We start from the raw sequence: 12,500 nt of genomic DNA, 5'->3' as shown, positions 1-12,500 counted from the left end.
TATTCCTAATATTTATTATATATATATATATATATATATATATATATATATATATACATTTATATAATGTATATATATATATATTATATATATATATATATATATGTATATACACATACATAAATATACATAGATGGAGTGAGGAAAGATTTGGTGGTTAGAAGTGTTGGAGAGAGAATGGAAAGAGAGTTTATTAAAGATAGGAAAACTTGGAGAGTGTTTGTGGAGACGGATGAATGAATTCAGCGTTGGTCAAAGGGGAACGGAACCAGAATGAGGCGGCTGGAGCAAACCAGCATAAGCTGTCGGGCATCGCTGCTGATATCGGGGATTACTTTCTATGCTTTGACCCGGGCATAGGATGGGGCTCACCTGTTTGGAATGCCTGGTGTGTGTCTTGTTGTGACAATCCCCTCCTATGGGGAATTTGGAGTCTACTAAAATGAATTCACAAACATACACATACAGCATCCAATGGTACATCTTTTTATTCCTCTGCTGATATTATGCTCATATCGCATAAATGTAAACTTAATATTTATTGAGTATCAATAGAAAGATGACCAATTTACTGTTTATAATAAGCATTTATTAACTGCCCTGTCTCCATTTTTTTCTTTTAAATGAATAGAAACTATATATTTTTATATGTATAAATTTTATTTTAAGAAAATTCATTCCCTCAAAATACTAAGTATTGAACCAGTATTTCATTGGATGAAATCATCCCTTCTTGAGGTTAACATAACCTCTAATTATATATATATATAACTTACCAAATAAGGGCAAAAGAAAAATTCTAATGCCAAATATGCCGAAAAAAAGACAAAATTGTCAAGAACCATTATAATTTATGCGTCTCGAAACATGCCGATAGAAATTTCTAAAAAATCCGTTATTACCGTATTGGTCCCAATTTCGGTGTTAATTCATAAGAATCTTCCCCTCTTCAGCGATAAATACGTAAGACATAAATGGAATACTTACTCATACCCATGGAAAAAGCAAGCACTAAGGCCCTGAGCAGACCTAAGTACCCCAAATATATCCAAAATAGAAAATCTTCGGCACATCTCGAGACACGTGTGATTCGATCTAGAAACTTTCACAGATTGAGAGAATCCGGAAGTGAACACTATTAAATTTACAACTAATGTTGGATAAAATGTTTCCTAAAAAAAATTTTATCAATTGCCAGCATATCAAAATATACCTTTAAAGGTTAAATTTGTAAGTAACTTACAAAATAAGGGCAAAAGAAAAAGTCAAACGCCAAAATTTCTATCGGTTTGTTTCGAGACGCATAAATTATAATGGTTATGGACAATTTTGTCTTTTTTTCGGCATATTTGGCACTAGAATTTTTCTTTTGCCCTTATTTTGTAAGTTATTTATAAATTTAACCTTTAAAAGTATTATTTGATATGCTGGCCATTGCTAAAATTTTTTTCGAAAAAATTTTATCCTACATTAGTTGTATGTATATATATATATATATATAGTAATATTTTTAACTCGCCTATGTGAGCTACAAATATTGTTACCTGTGCTGTCATGTCTGTAGTGAAAAGAATTAGCTGTCTTTGGCTGCTACTTCTAAATTTTCGGTATGTGGTGAATAAACATGTTGCTAAACCCTTAATTATATTTATAATTACATATAAAAATTTTTTTGTAAAAGTTTCTACCGATAATGGTTCTGTTTCCATACCGAAACTACTTGGTAATATTTATTAATTATTAAAGTTAATAATTCTTTACCCTATATCTGTAATGATTATATATATATATATATATATATATATATATATATATATATATATATATATGTATATATTTTCCTGTATGGGTGTACATAGTAAACGTATTAGAATGTATAACCAAAGAGCGCTAGAGGAATGTCAATTATCTGCTGTAAGAAGTGAATCCAGCGTAATGCACCGACCACGATTCTACGAACATAAACGAACTAAATAAATAAATTGGTGAAACAATAATGATGGCTGTGTTTATACACATTTCGTTTCTGCTCTTAGAAGAGGTTTGATGCGCGTGATAGCAATCCTGCACTGGGCATAATTAATACAGAATTCTGTACTGGTTGGTGTTTCTATAAACCCGGGAACCGGGAAACCAGTGTAAATTGACAGCTCTGTAAGTTCCAGGGAACTTCGGATATAGCACTGAAACTCACCCTGCCCTCCACTCACACACACAGATGTGGGCACGCACACACGCACGCGCAAGCGCACACATATACACGCGTAATCTTACACAGATGTATATATGCTTTAACACACACTCCTAAACATGATTCTGTTTGTGATCATATTAGGTATAGATTCTATATGCGCAGGAGTGTGTGCGTGGTACGTAGCTTGCTTACCAACCATATGGTTCTGGGTTCAGTCCCACTGCGGGGAACGTAGGGCAAGTGTCTTCTACTATAGCCTCGGGCTGACCAAAGCCTTGTGAGTGGATTTGGTAGACGGAAACGGAAAGAAGACCGACGTATATATATATATATATATATATATGTATGTATATATGTATACGCATGTGTGTGTGTGTTTGCGTGTCTGTGTTTTTACACCCAACATCGCTTGACAGCCGATGATGGTGTTTTTACGTCCCCGTAACTTAGCGATTTGGCAAAACAATCCGATAGAATAAGTACTAGGTTAACAGAGAATAAGTTCTGGGGTCAATTTGCTCGACTAAAGGCGGTGCTCCAGCTTTGCCGCAGTCAGATGACTAAAACAAATAAATGAATAAAAGAATAATGTACTAAATGCGTTGAAAAAGTGTGCAGAGTGCTAGAAGTAAGCACATTGCTTTTGTGGCCAAAGAGTTCTTTGACTGCTATTTCTAGCAATGCTCGTGATCCCTTCCCCCTTCGTCGCATTTTAGTGATTGTGAATTATTTCTATTTTGGTCTTGAATCTCATCTAGCCACCTACTTTATATATATATATATTATATATATATATAACGAAACGGGAACGTAACGGACAACAATAAAAAAAATACAAAGACGGATACGAAATAATCAGGACGGAACATTCGTAGCTTTCTATTCATCAGTCAAGCTTCCAGTTATCACTACAGTTTGAGAATGTTCAAAATTAGTAAGCCCCAAAAATCTAAGCTAAGGGCATTCAATTTTTGGAAGAAAGCGGGCTAATATGTTTGACAACACGGACAAATAACGAATAAACGGAGAAAATGTTACACGATTACAAATGCTAACAAGAACAACAGGTGTCTTTCGCCTAAAGGGACAAGTTGAGTTAAGCTGGCGTGTGAAGTGGAAGCCTTAAGGCAACAAACATAGGTGAGAGTCAGGGGACAGGAAAAAAGGTGTTGTGCGAGCGGCGGTCAAACCAAGAAAGAAGGATCAGAGAGAGTTGGGGAGCGGAGGGATTGAGGAAAGAACTAGAGAGAGAGAGAGGGGCAGGTACAAGGGAGGTAATAGAGGAAAGTAGTGAGATTAAAGAAAGAGAATGCCAAGGAATGTGACAGAGGGGAGCGATGTGTATTTATGAAAAGAGATAGATAGAGATAGAGAGAGCGGGAAGGTGCGTGTGGGTGAGAGAGCGAGAGCGAGAGGAGAGAGAGAAAGCGGGACTGAATATTTAAGTGTGATAATATATTAGTGTCTTTTATACACGTTTGTAGTATAACGAGAAGCTTTTAGCATCCAGAATATACACACGCTAAACCCCCCATCCCCCACATACACACTCAAACACATACATGTGTGTGTGTACGTATGTGCAACCCTGTATGTGTGCATGTGTACGCGTCTACATTTTTCTATACGCGTGTATGAAAGTAATTGCAAATGTATGGGTTTATAAAAAAACTAAATAGATGCAAAAAACAACTTGCAGGAAAAGCAACGAAGTCGTAAGGTTTCATGCAATCTGAAATATTTTCTTTTGACTGAGAATAAACTGCATAATTTATTTACTTTCAATAGCTAAAAAAAAAGGAGCACTCCGTCGGTTACGACGAGTGTCCCAGCTGATACGATCAACGGAAAAGCTTGCTTGTGAAGTTAATGTGCAAGTAGCTGAGCAATCCAGAGATACGTGTACCCTTAACGTAGTTCTCAAGCAGATTCAGCGTGACAGAGAGTGTGACAAGGCTGGCCTCTTTGGAATGCAGGTACAATTCATTTTTGCCAGCTGAGTGGAGTGGAGCAACATGAAATAAAGTGTCTTGCTCAGGGATACAACACGTCACCGGGAATTGAACTCACGACCTTAGAATTGTGAGCCGAATTCCCTAACCACTAAGCCACGCGCCTTCGACATCAACATCTACAGTGTTAGTTTATATCAGTTGTTTTCATCGATTTATTTTTTAGCTATGGAACTGTTTGATCCCTATATTTTCATCATTTCCATTTTGAACCTGGGTTCTCATTCCTAAGGTATTTTTCAATGTTATTATTATTATTATTATTATTATTATCATTATTATTATTATTATTATTATTATTATTATTATTATTATTATTATTATTATTCAAGTCACTGTGTGGAATAACATTGAAAAATACGTTAGGAATGAGAACCCAGATTAGAAATTTTCCCCAAGACGCCTGATGAAGGCTGGAGTGTATATCAGCCGAAAGATTGTGTTAACAATAAGAAAGATGAGGACAAATATCCGTCAAATGTAAATAAATTAAATAATGTAAATAATTCCTCGTCTCTTAAATGTAGGAGTGTCGGATTACTATTTCTTTCTAGTGGAACCCCGCATAACGATTCCATGTTTAAAATGCTTTTCTATGGATTCTTTGGAAATTCTCATTTTGTATTTCATTGTTTCACTTCTTTTGCTTGTTTCAGTCATTAGACTGCGGCCATGCTGGGGCACCACCTTAAACATTTTTTAGTCGAGTGAAGCAACCCCAGTACTTACTTTTTTCAAGCTTGGTACTTATTCTATCGATCACTTCTGTCGAACTGCTATTTTACGGGGGCGTAAATACGCCAGCACCGGTAGTGGGTAAGACAAAGACAAACAGAAGACACACACATAGACACTCTCACACACACATATATATGACACACACACATATATATGACGGGCTTCTTTCAGTTTCTGTCTACCAAATCCAATCACAAGGCTTTGATCGACCCGAGGCTATAGTAGAAGATATTTGCCGAAGGTGGTACTGAAATCTGAACGATGTGGTTGGCAAACAAGCTTCCTAACACACAGCTACGCCTGCGCCTAACATTTCGATGTTTAAAAATCATTTTCATAAACATTTATGTGAAAATTCCTGTTTTGCTTTTCACTCATTCATTTGTTTAGGTTTTCAGTACCACTCTTTGAGGGAACATTGCTCACTGTCAAAAAACTGTTCTTGAATAAGTTAAGCATTATATAAAGAAAATCTAGTTGTTTCTTGCAATGAGAACATCTAGAGTACATCTGGTTGAGACTCACTGGTTTAGATCTAGAAGCCATGTTTATTAATGTATATATAGGTATAGATATAATGATATCTATACAAATTGTCATACAGATATACCTGTTCATACTCATACACATTGTGTGTGTTTGTGTGTTTGTGTATGTGTGCTTGTGTGGGGGTGCGTGCGTGTGCGTGCTTATGTACATGTATGATCAGTTGTGTATTTCTATTTGTCGGTCTGTCTATGTATTAGTCTACTTATCTAGCTATCAATCTTCACCGCCCATATATATCAGCAGAAAGTAAACATCACTCCCTGACGAGATTCGGACATGATGTGTGGTTATTTTACATCTAACATCGCTTGAATGGTGATGATCTGAACCTAATGGTCGGATTGAAAAATTTATTTCTATTGTTTATTCGCTTCCTTTACATCCTGAATCTTATCTGTATTAAAATTACCTAAGTATCCACTACATTTCTCCTCCATTTTCTTATATATATATATATATATATATATATATATAATATATATATATATATATATATATATATATATATATATATATATATATATATATATATATATATGCATGTCTGTATACGCACACACCATTACGCTCATGTCGGCTAAACTTTAAAAAATGTCAGTAGAAAAAAATCTCCTCTAACTACACAAAAATGGATAAGTTTTCTTTTAATGTTCTTCGTGTTACATTTTGGTTTTATCTTCCATTTGTATTCGTTCACTTGCTTCATCCGCTGGGCTTTTATTGTTTATAACCACGGTGAAATGTTATATTTGTTTATATATTTAAATATCACAGTATCACTTGCAGAAACATAGCCGTCAGGAAACATTTATTACTGTTTTGACATACAAGCACTTTTGGTCTTTAATAAAAAAAATGTCAGTATATTGTTTCAAAAATTGTAAATGATCTGGTTGAGTATGTGCATGACATATACACTTACGCGCGCATGCGCACGCACACGCATACGCACACACCTGTAGGTGTGTATATCAAAGCAAATGCCACAACAAAATATCATGAACGTATTAGGGATGTTCAAATTTAATATTATTAGGATGGAACTCAAAGAAAGAAGAAAAGTTACGTATTAAATATCATAAAATAAAGGTATAACGCTTGGGACATAGTCTCTCGTTTGGTAGGAAATGAAAATACAGGAGAGACTGAGGGGAGAGAGAAGGAAACAAAAAGAAGGGAGCTCGGTAAAAAAAACCTCTCGTGGGGTACGTTCCCATGTGCAAAGATATATACTGAACAAGAAAACAAGTAATCAACACTGCATTGATGGAAGTTTCTTTTAATCGCAATTATCTGTTTGAATAATGCGGTTAATTTCGCCATTTATTTAAGGCTGATGTTTGATTTTGGTCGCTATCCTGATAGAATAATATGTATGATAGAATAATATGTAATTGATATGATCAGCAAATAAGTAAGGTGTGTTTAAAAGGATAAAATAAGTCCCTTGATTTCATGAACAAACATGAAAGTCAAAAGTATTTTATCGTCTGCATTCCTAAAAATTTGTGGAAGATATAACATGAATGTTTCACTCTCCTTTGAATGTCATGCTGACTACTGGAAGGAATATTATATCATGTACTGCTGCTTGTTGAGGATCTATACTTTCAACACAGTTCTATATATAAGGGATGAGGTCTTATGTACATTATGTACATTATTTCATTCGACAGATATTTTCCCTCATCATGTTTGTTGTTAACATAACGTTTCGGCTGATATACCCTCCAGCTTTCATCAGGTTTCTTGGGAAAATTTCGAACCTGGGTTTTCATTCCTAAGGTACTTTTCGATGTTGTAGTTGTTGTTGTTGTTATTATTATTATTATCATTATCATTATTATTATTATTATTATTATTATTATTATTATTATTATTATTATTATTATTATTATTGTTGTTGTTGTTGTTGTTATTCAGGTCACTGATGAAGGCTGGAAGGTATATCAGCCGAAACGTTGTGCTAACGACAAACAAGATGAGGACAAATATCCGTCAAATGTAAATAATATACACTTTCAACGTTTAACATTTGAAAGCGTAAGAATAAAAGTTCAATTCTCTGAAGTTCTGTTATAAATTAGTCATATTTTGAGGGTTGTATCTTTCCTTACTCAGCTTACATGTTCCAGTAATTGTGGCCAATAAGGAATCAACTATGTGAAATTGGTAAAACAAATAGAGGGTCTTGGGGTTCTCCAGCAGTAGACTGCATAATAAGTTTTGACCATGAGCGTACAACAGTATAGACCACGACTTAGTAAGAAAGTTGTCTGAGCTCTCACTGAAGCAGAGGAAACAGTATAGATGTAAGATATATCTTGCCTTTGAAGTGTTTATTATGATTTTTTTAGATTGTTCAAAATTCCACCAAGATATGGAGCTGTTTTTCATACAGATAGATAATCGGATTTTACGGTTTTGACAGCAGTTATTGACTTTACCACGTGAAAGACACTCTGATAAGAAATATTTAGTATTATGGAATTGGCAAACAATATTCATATATCTACAAGACTGAAGCAGTAAATATTATTTGGGAACGTATTCTTGTTGGATGCTTTAATTATTGTTGCCTTTCAATCTATTTTTAATATTTACATTCATTCTCGTGTTGATACTTCAATATATCAGACAACAACAACCGTAGATATATTTCCAGCAACTAATCTCTTTATTTTTGTTTGGTCAACATTTTCTTTTTTGTATCACTTTAGCTATTCTTTTACTCGTTTTTTTTTTGAGCCACACTATATATTTTTCTAGCTTCTGCCTTCATTCGTCTTCTTTGCAATATTATCATTCGTCATACCTCTACTCGTATATCTCTTTCTTTCTTGTGATTCTTGTCACCGAATATCGACTTATTGGTAAACTTTAGTTCTTCACTTTTCATGCACACGTACGCACAAACACTCATTGTTATGTATATCTATGTGTGTGTGTGTGTGTGTATGTCTGCGTGTTCGTGTGAGTGTATATAATATATACATATATATACATATGCGCATACACACATATAAATATAAATATATATATATATGTATATATATATATATATATATATATATATGTATATATATATATATATATATATATATTATATATATATATATATGTATATATATATATATATATATAATATATATATATATATATATATATATATATATATATATATATGCGTGTGTGTGTTTATGGTTGAAGGTGCATGGCTCAATGGTTAGAGAATCAGGCTCGCAATCATGAGTTACTGAGTTCGAGACCGGGCTATGTGTTGTGTTCTTGAGTAAGACATTTTATTTTACGCTGGTCCATTCCACTCAGTTGTAGAAATGAGTTGTGACATCACTGGTACCAAGCTACTAGACACAGGAGGAAAGAGTGTGGCGAAAGAGTCAGCAGAAGTTGGCCATTTCCTTCTGGCGGAGCCGCGTGGAACTTAGATGTTTCACTCATAAACACACACGTCACCTGGTCTGAGATTCGAACCCACTGTCCCTCGACTGCGAGTCCGCTGCTCTAACCTCTAAGCCATGCTTCCACATATATTCAAATAAGAAGCACAAGATACTGTTCATTCCCAAGGTAATTTGTTCCCTAATTACGTTTCACCATTGTTGCCATTTTGATCGTCTGTAGTGGGTGTACCAAGCAGAAGTGGACGTTGAACACCAAAAGTTCCACAGCGAAATACTATTGCATTATGTTTACATAGATCAAATGCTTCAGAGGATCTAATTCAAATTGTACCATGAAACCAGTAATTTTAGTATTTCAAAGAGTGACTATTCTCTATGTCCCAAGAAAATAAATAAATGCAATAAAAGAAAGCATATTAAACACATGCCCACTGATCATTGGAAATTTTCAACGAAACTGTTATAAATATGTAATTTCTTAAGTTTGAACCTGTTTTATGTAGGTAGGACAGTTTTATGCTACTGTACGTTAGTCTCTGTGTTTCTCAGATGAAAAATGATTTTGACTTAAGAAATTCGTTCTAGCCATTACAAATACATGTTTAGATTATGAATGACTATATTATCTACAGTAGCCTTTTTGACGAACGACAGTAGAGTTAAAATGAAACAGTTTTGGCGGCTATTTCTAGGAAGTAGAGCAACCACTAACAGAGGCTACTGTTCAGCATTACAAACATGGGTTTAATTGACCGTGACATTTATGACTCTGTGTTAAAGCCGGTTAGTTTAGAGCCGCATAAGAGCTATTTAAAAGCTCTGCTTTTGTTAGATAAACATACTTTCCCGCACTGGTGCATAAATACACACATACATACATGCGTACATATACATGCATACATACATATATATATATATATTATATATATATATATATATATATATATATATATATGTGTATATGTATGTATATATGCATATATATGTATATGTATGTATATATAAGTATATATATATGTATATATATGTATATATGTATATATATATATATGTACATATATATATACACACATATATGTATGTGTATATATATATATATATATTATATATATTATATATATATATATATGTGTGTGTGTGTATATTCAAGAAAGAGGAAGAGGGGTCCGTGACGAAATAGTGTTGTGTGTTAGTTCTGTAAACTATCAACTCTTAAAACAATTTACAGAGTAAAGTGACATCTATTGTGATTATGCATACATACGTGTGTGTGTATATGGATGTATTTATCTATGTTTATATATATATATATATATATATTATATATATATATATATATACGTGTCTATGCCTATATATTTACACGTTTATACATGTACAGATGTTTACATATTGAAACATTGAAACATGCTTGTATATGCGCCTTTAAACGTGTGCAAACAGCAATTTATAATGAAACATCATCACAACAACGGACTCGCTTGCAGTAAATGAGTCATACCTCTCTACCTTTACAGCGAGAAAGTGATATATGATTTATTTACTGTGATATCACTATTCCTTTTAGACATCAAATCGTTGTTTATAAATGTGTATATTGCTCTGTATATCTTATATTGAACTCCTTGCTGTTGATCAATAAATTTATTGCATACATACATACGTACATATATCGGTGTGTTGGAGGAGGTTTTGTGACATAAATCAAAGCCTTCTGATGCAAATATCGTTTTAGTGAATAGCGCTTTAGCTCGTGCCATTAAAATATCCTTCATAACCAAAGACGACGTGAAAATAATTGAAATATGAAAATGAAGTCTGTTAATCGAATGTATGTGAATATTTTAGGAGTATCTCATAAAGTTAATTAACGAAATAGATGACTAGCCCATAACTCCGTTCTTTCATTGTCCGTTAATTTGTATTCTGTTATATTTACGAAGTAGTTGTGAGTCCGCTGTCCGTTTTCGACAGGAAATGTCTTGTTCCGCATAAATTAGAGCTTCCTTGATAATGAATGTTTGAATTCGCTGTCTTTGATGAGCGCGTGCAAATTCTGATTATTTGGCAGCCTTAGCAAATTTTAAGAACCTTCCTTTTAAAATGATTTTATATCTTGTGAGGAGGGAAGCTTTTGTCTATTAGAGTTATATATACATTAAATTGGGGAAAAGTGGTAGAATAAATCATGTAATATTATGGTGCCTCATATTTGTCTGTTGCGCGTAGTGTGGTAGCCAATCCATCTTCTTGCCTTGAATCTGCTTGCTAGTAAAGTTTATTTTAGCAGGGATAAGGCTTCTCAATTTTTTTTTTATTTCCGACAAGATTCAGAGTCCTTTTCTGATGCTGCGGGATCGAGTTTGCATAACGTACATGTTAATGAAGGAGCGTGTTTCGCTTGGTTTCTTGAGAGGTTTTGCAAACAGCTTGTAAAATCTAGTCTAAAGTAATGGAAGTCTACAGTAGTAAGGTTAGTGTCTATGATTTTTAAAGACTAAAGTCTAAAAGCGCAGTCAATAGTCTGTCTATTACTGGCAACCTGTTTTCATTGTACGTTTATGATATTAATGGCATTTGAAAATTATAAATCTACGAGCGAATACCGTTAGTGATGTTGTTGTTTTAATTATATGTGTTATTTTAATTATATCGCTATCGTCCTCTATTGCAAATAGTTCTTAGCAAATTTCACCGCGGTATGTAACACAATTTTCGTCAGAGTGGTTAAATTTGATGATCACAAACGTTAAAAATACTTGATTTGATATTTAGGCTTGATATAAAAGGGCAATTCTATTTTGTGGGTAATTCTATTTTATCGTTGTGATTATGAAATGGTGAGATCGAAGAGATCCATTTCAAAGTTCTTTATCTTTTCCTAGGTGGTAGATTTTTCATCTTTAACCGGAATAGTAACTTATATATGTTTGTAAATAAGCTCTGGATAGAATTAAAATGTCCTTCTCTGATTTGTTCAATTGTGAAATCATTGACAATATGTAGCAATCAATAAGTTTTATACTGATACAGTTTTCCTTTATACATATGTTAAAATATAAAATAACCTACAAATTGAGCTTCACGGTAAAAAAATTGACACTATGAGTAAACCACGTTGTCTACACTTTGTGGGAAGAAGAGAAAAGCAGCCTGACAAAGTTCACCATTTCATTTTCCTAACCGCTGTGAAAAGAGTAAGTTATATTTATTTATTGTTTCAAGAAAGACAGGAAAAAATTAATTGATTAGTGGTGACTTGCATAAAGGTTACTCGCTGTTAACGTGAATGAATGAATAAATAAATAGATGGAATAGTAAAAGCCTTCAGGATAAACAGAATTGGTATATGATGATTAGTTTCCGTCTCTTTCTACATATGTATATATATATATATATATGTGTGTGTGTGTGTATATGTAGATATATATACATATATATATATATACATATATATATATATATATATATATATAATATATATATATATATATATATATATATATATTATATATATATATATATATATAAATATTTATATATAATATATATATATATATATATATATATATATAATATATA

Source organism: Octopus sinensis, linkage group LG7 (assembly GCF_006345805.1).
Source record: "Octopus sinensis linkage group LG7, ASM634580v1, whole genome shotgun sequence".
Taxonomy (NCBI): domain Eukaryota; kingdom Metazoa; phylum Mollusca; class Cephalopoda; order Octopoda; family Octopodidae; genus Octopus; species Octopus sinensis.
The sequence above is the reverse complement of the archived record's forward strand: the minus strand, read 5'-3'. Positions refer to the sequence as shown.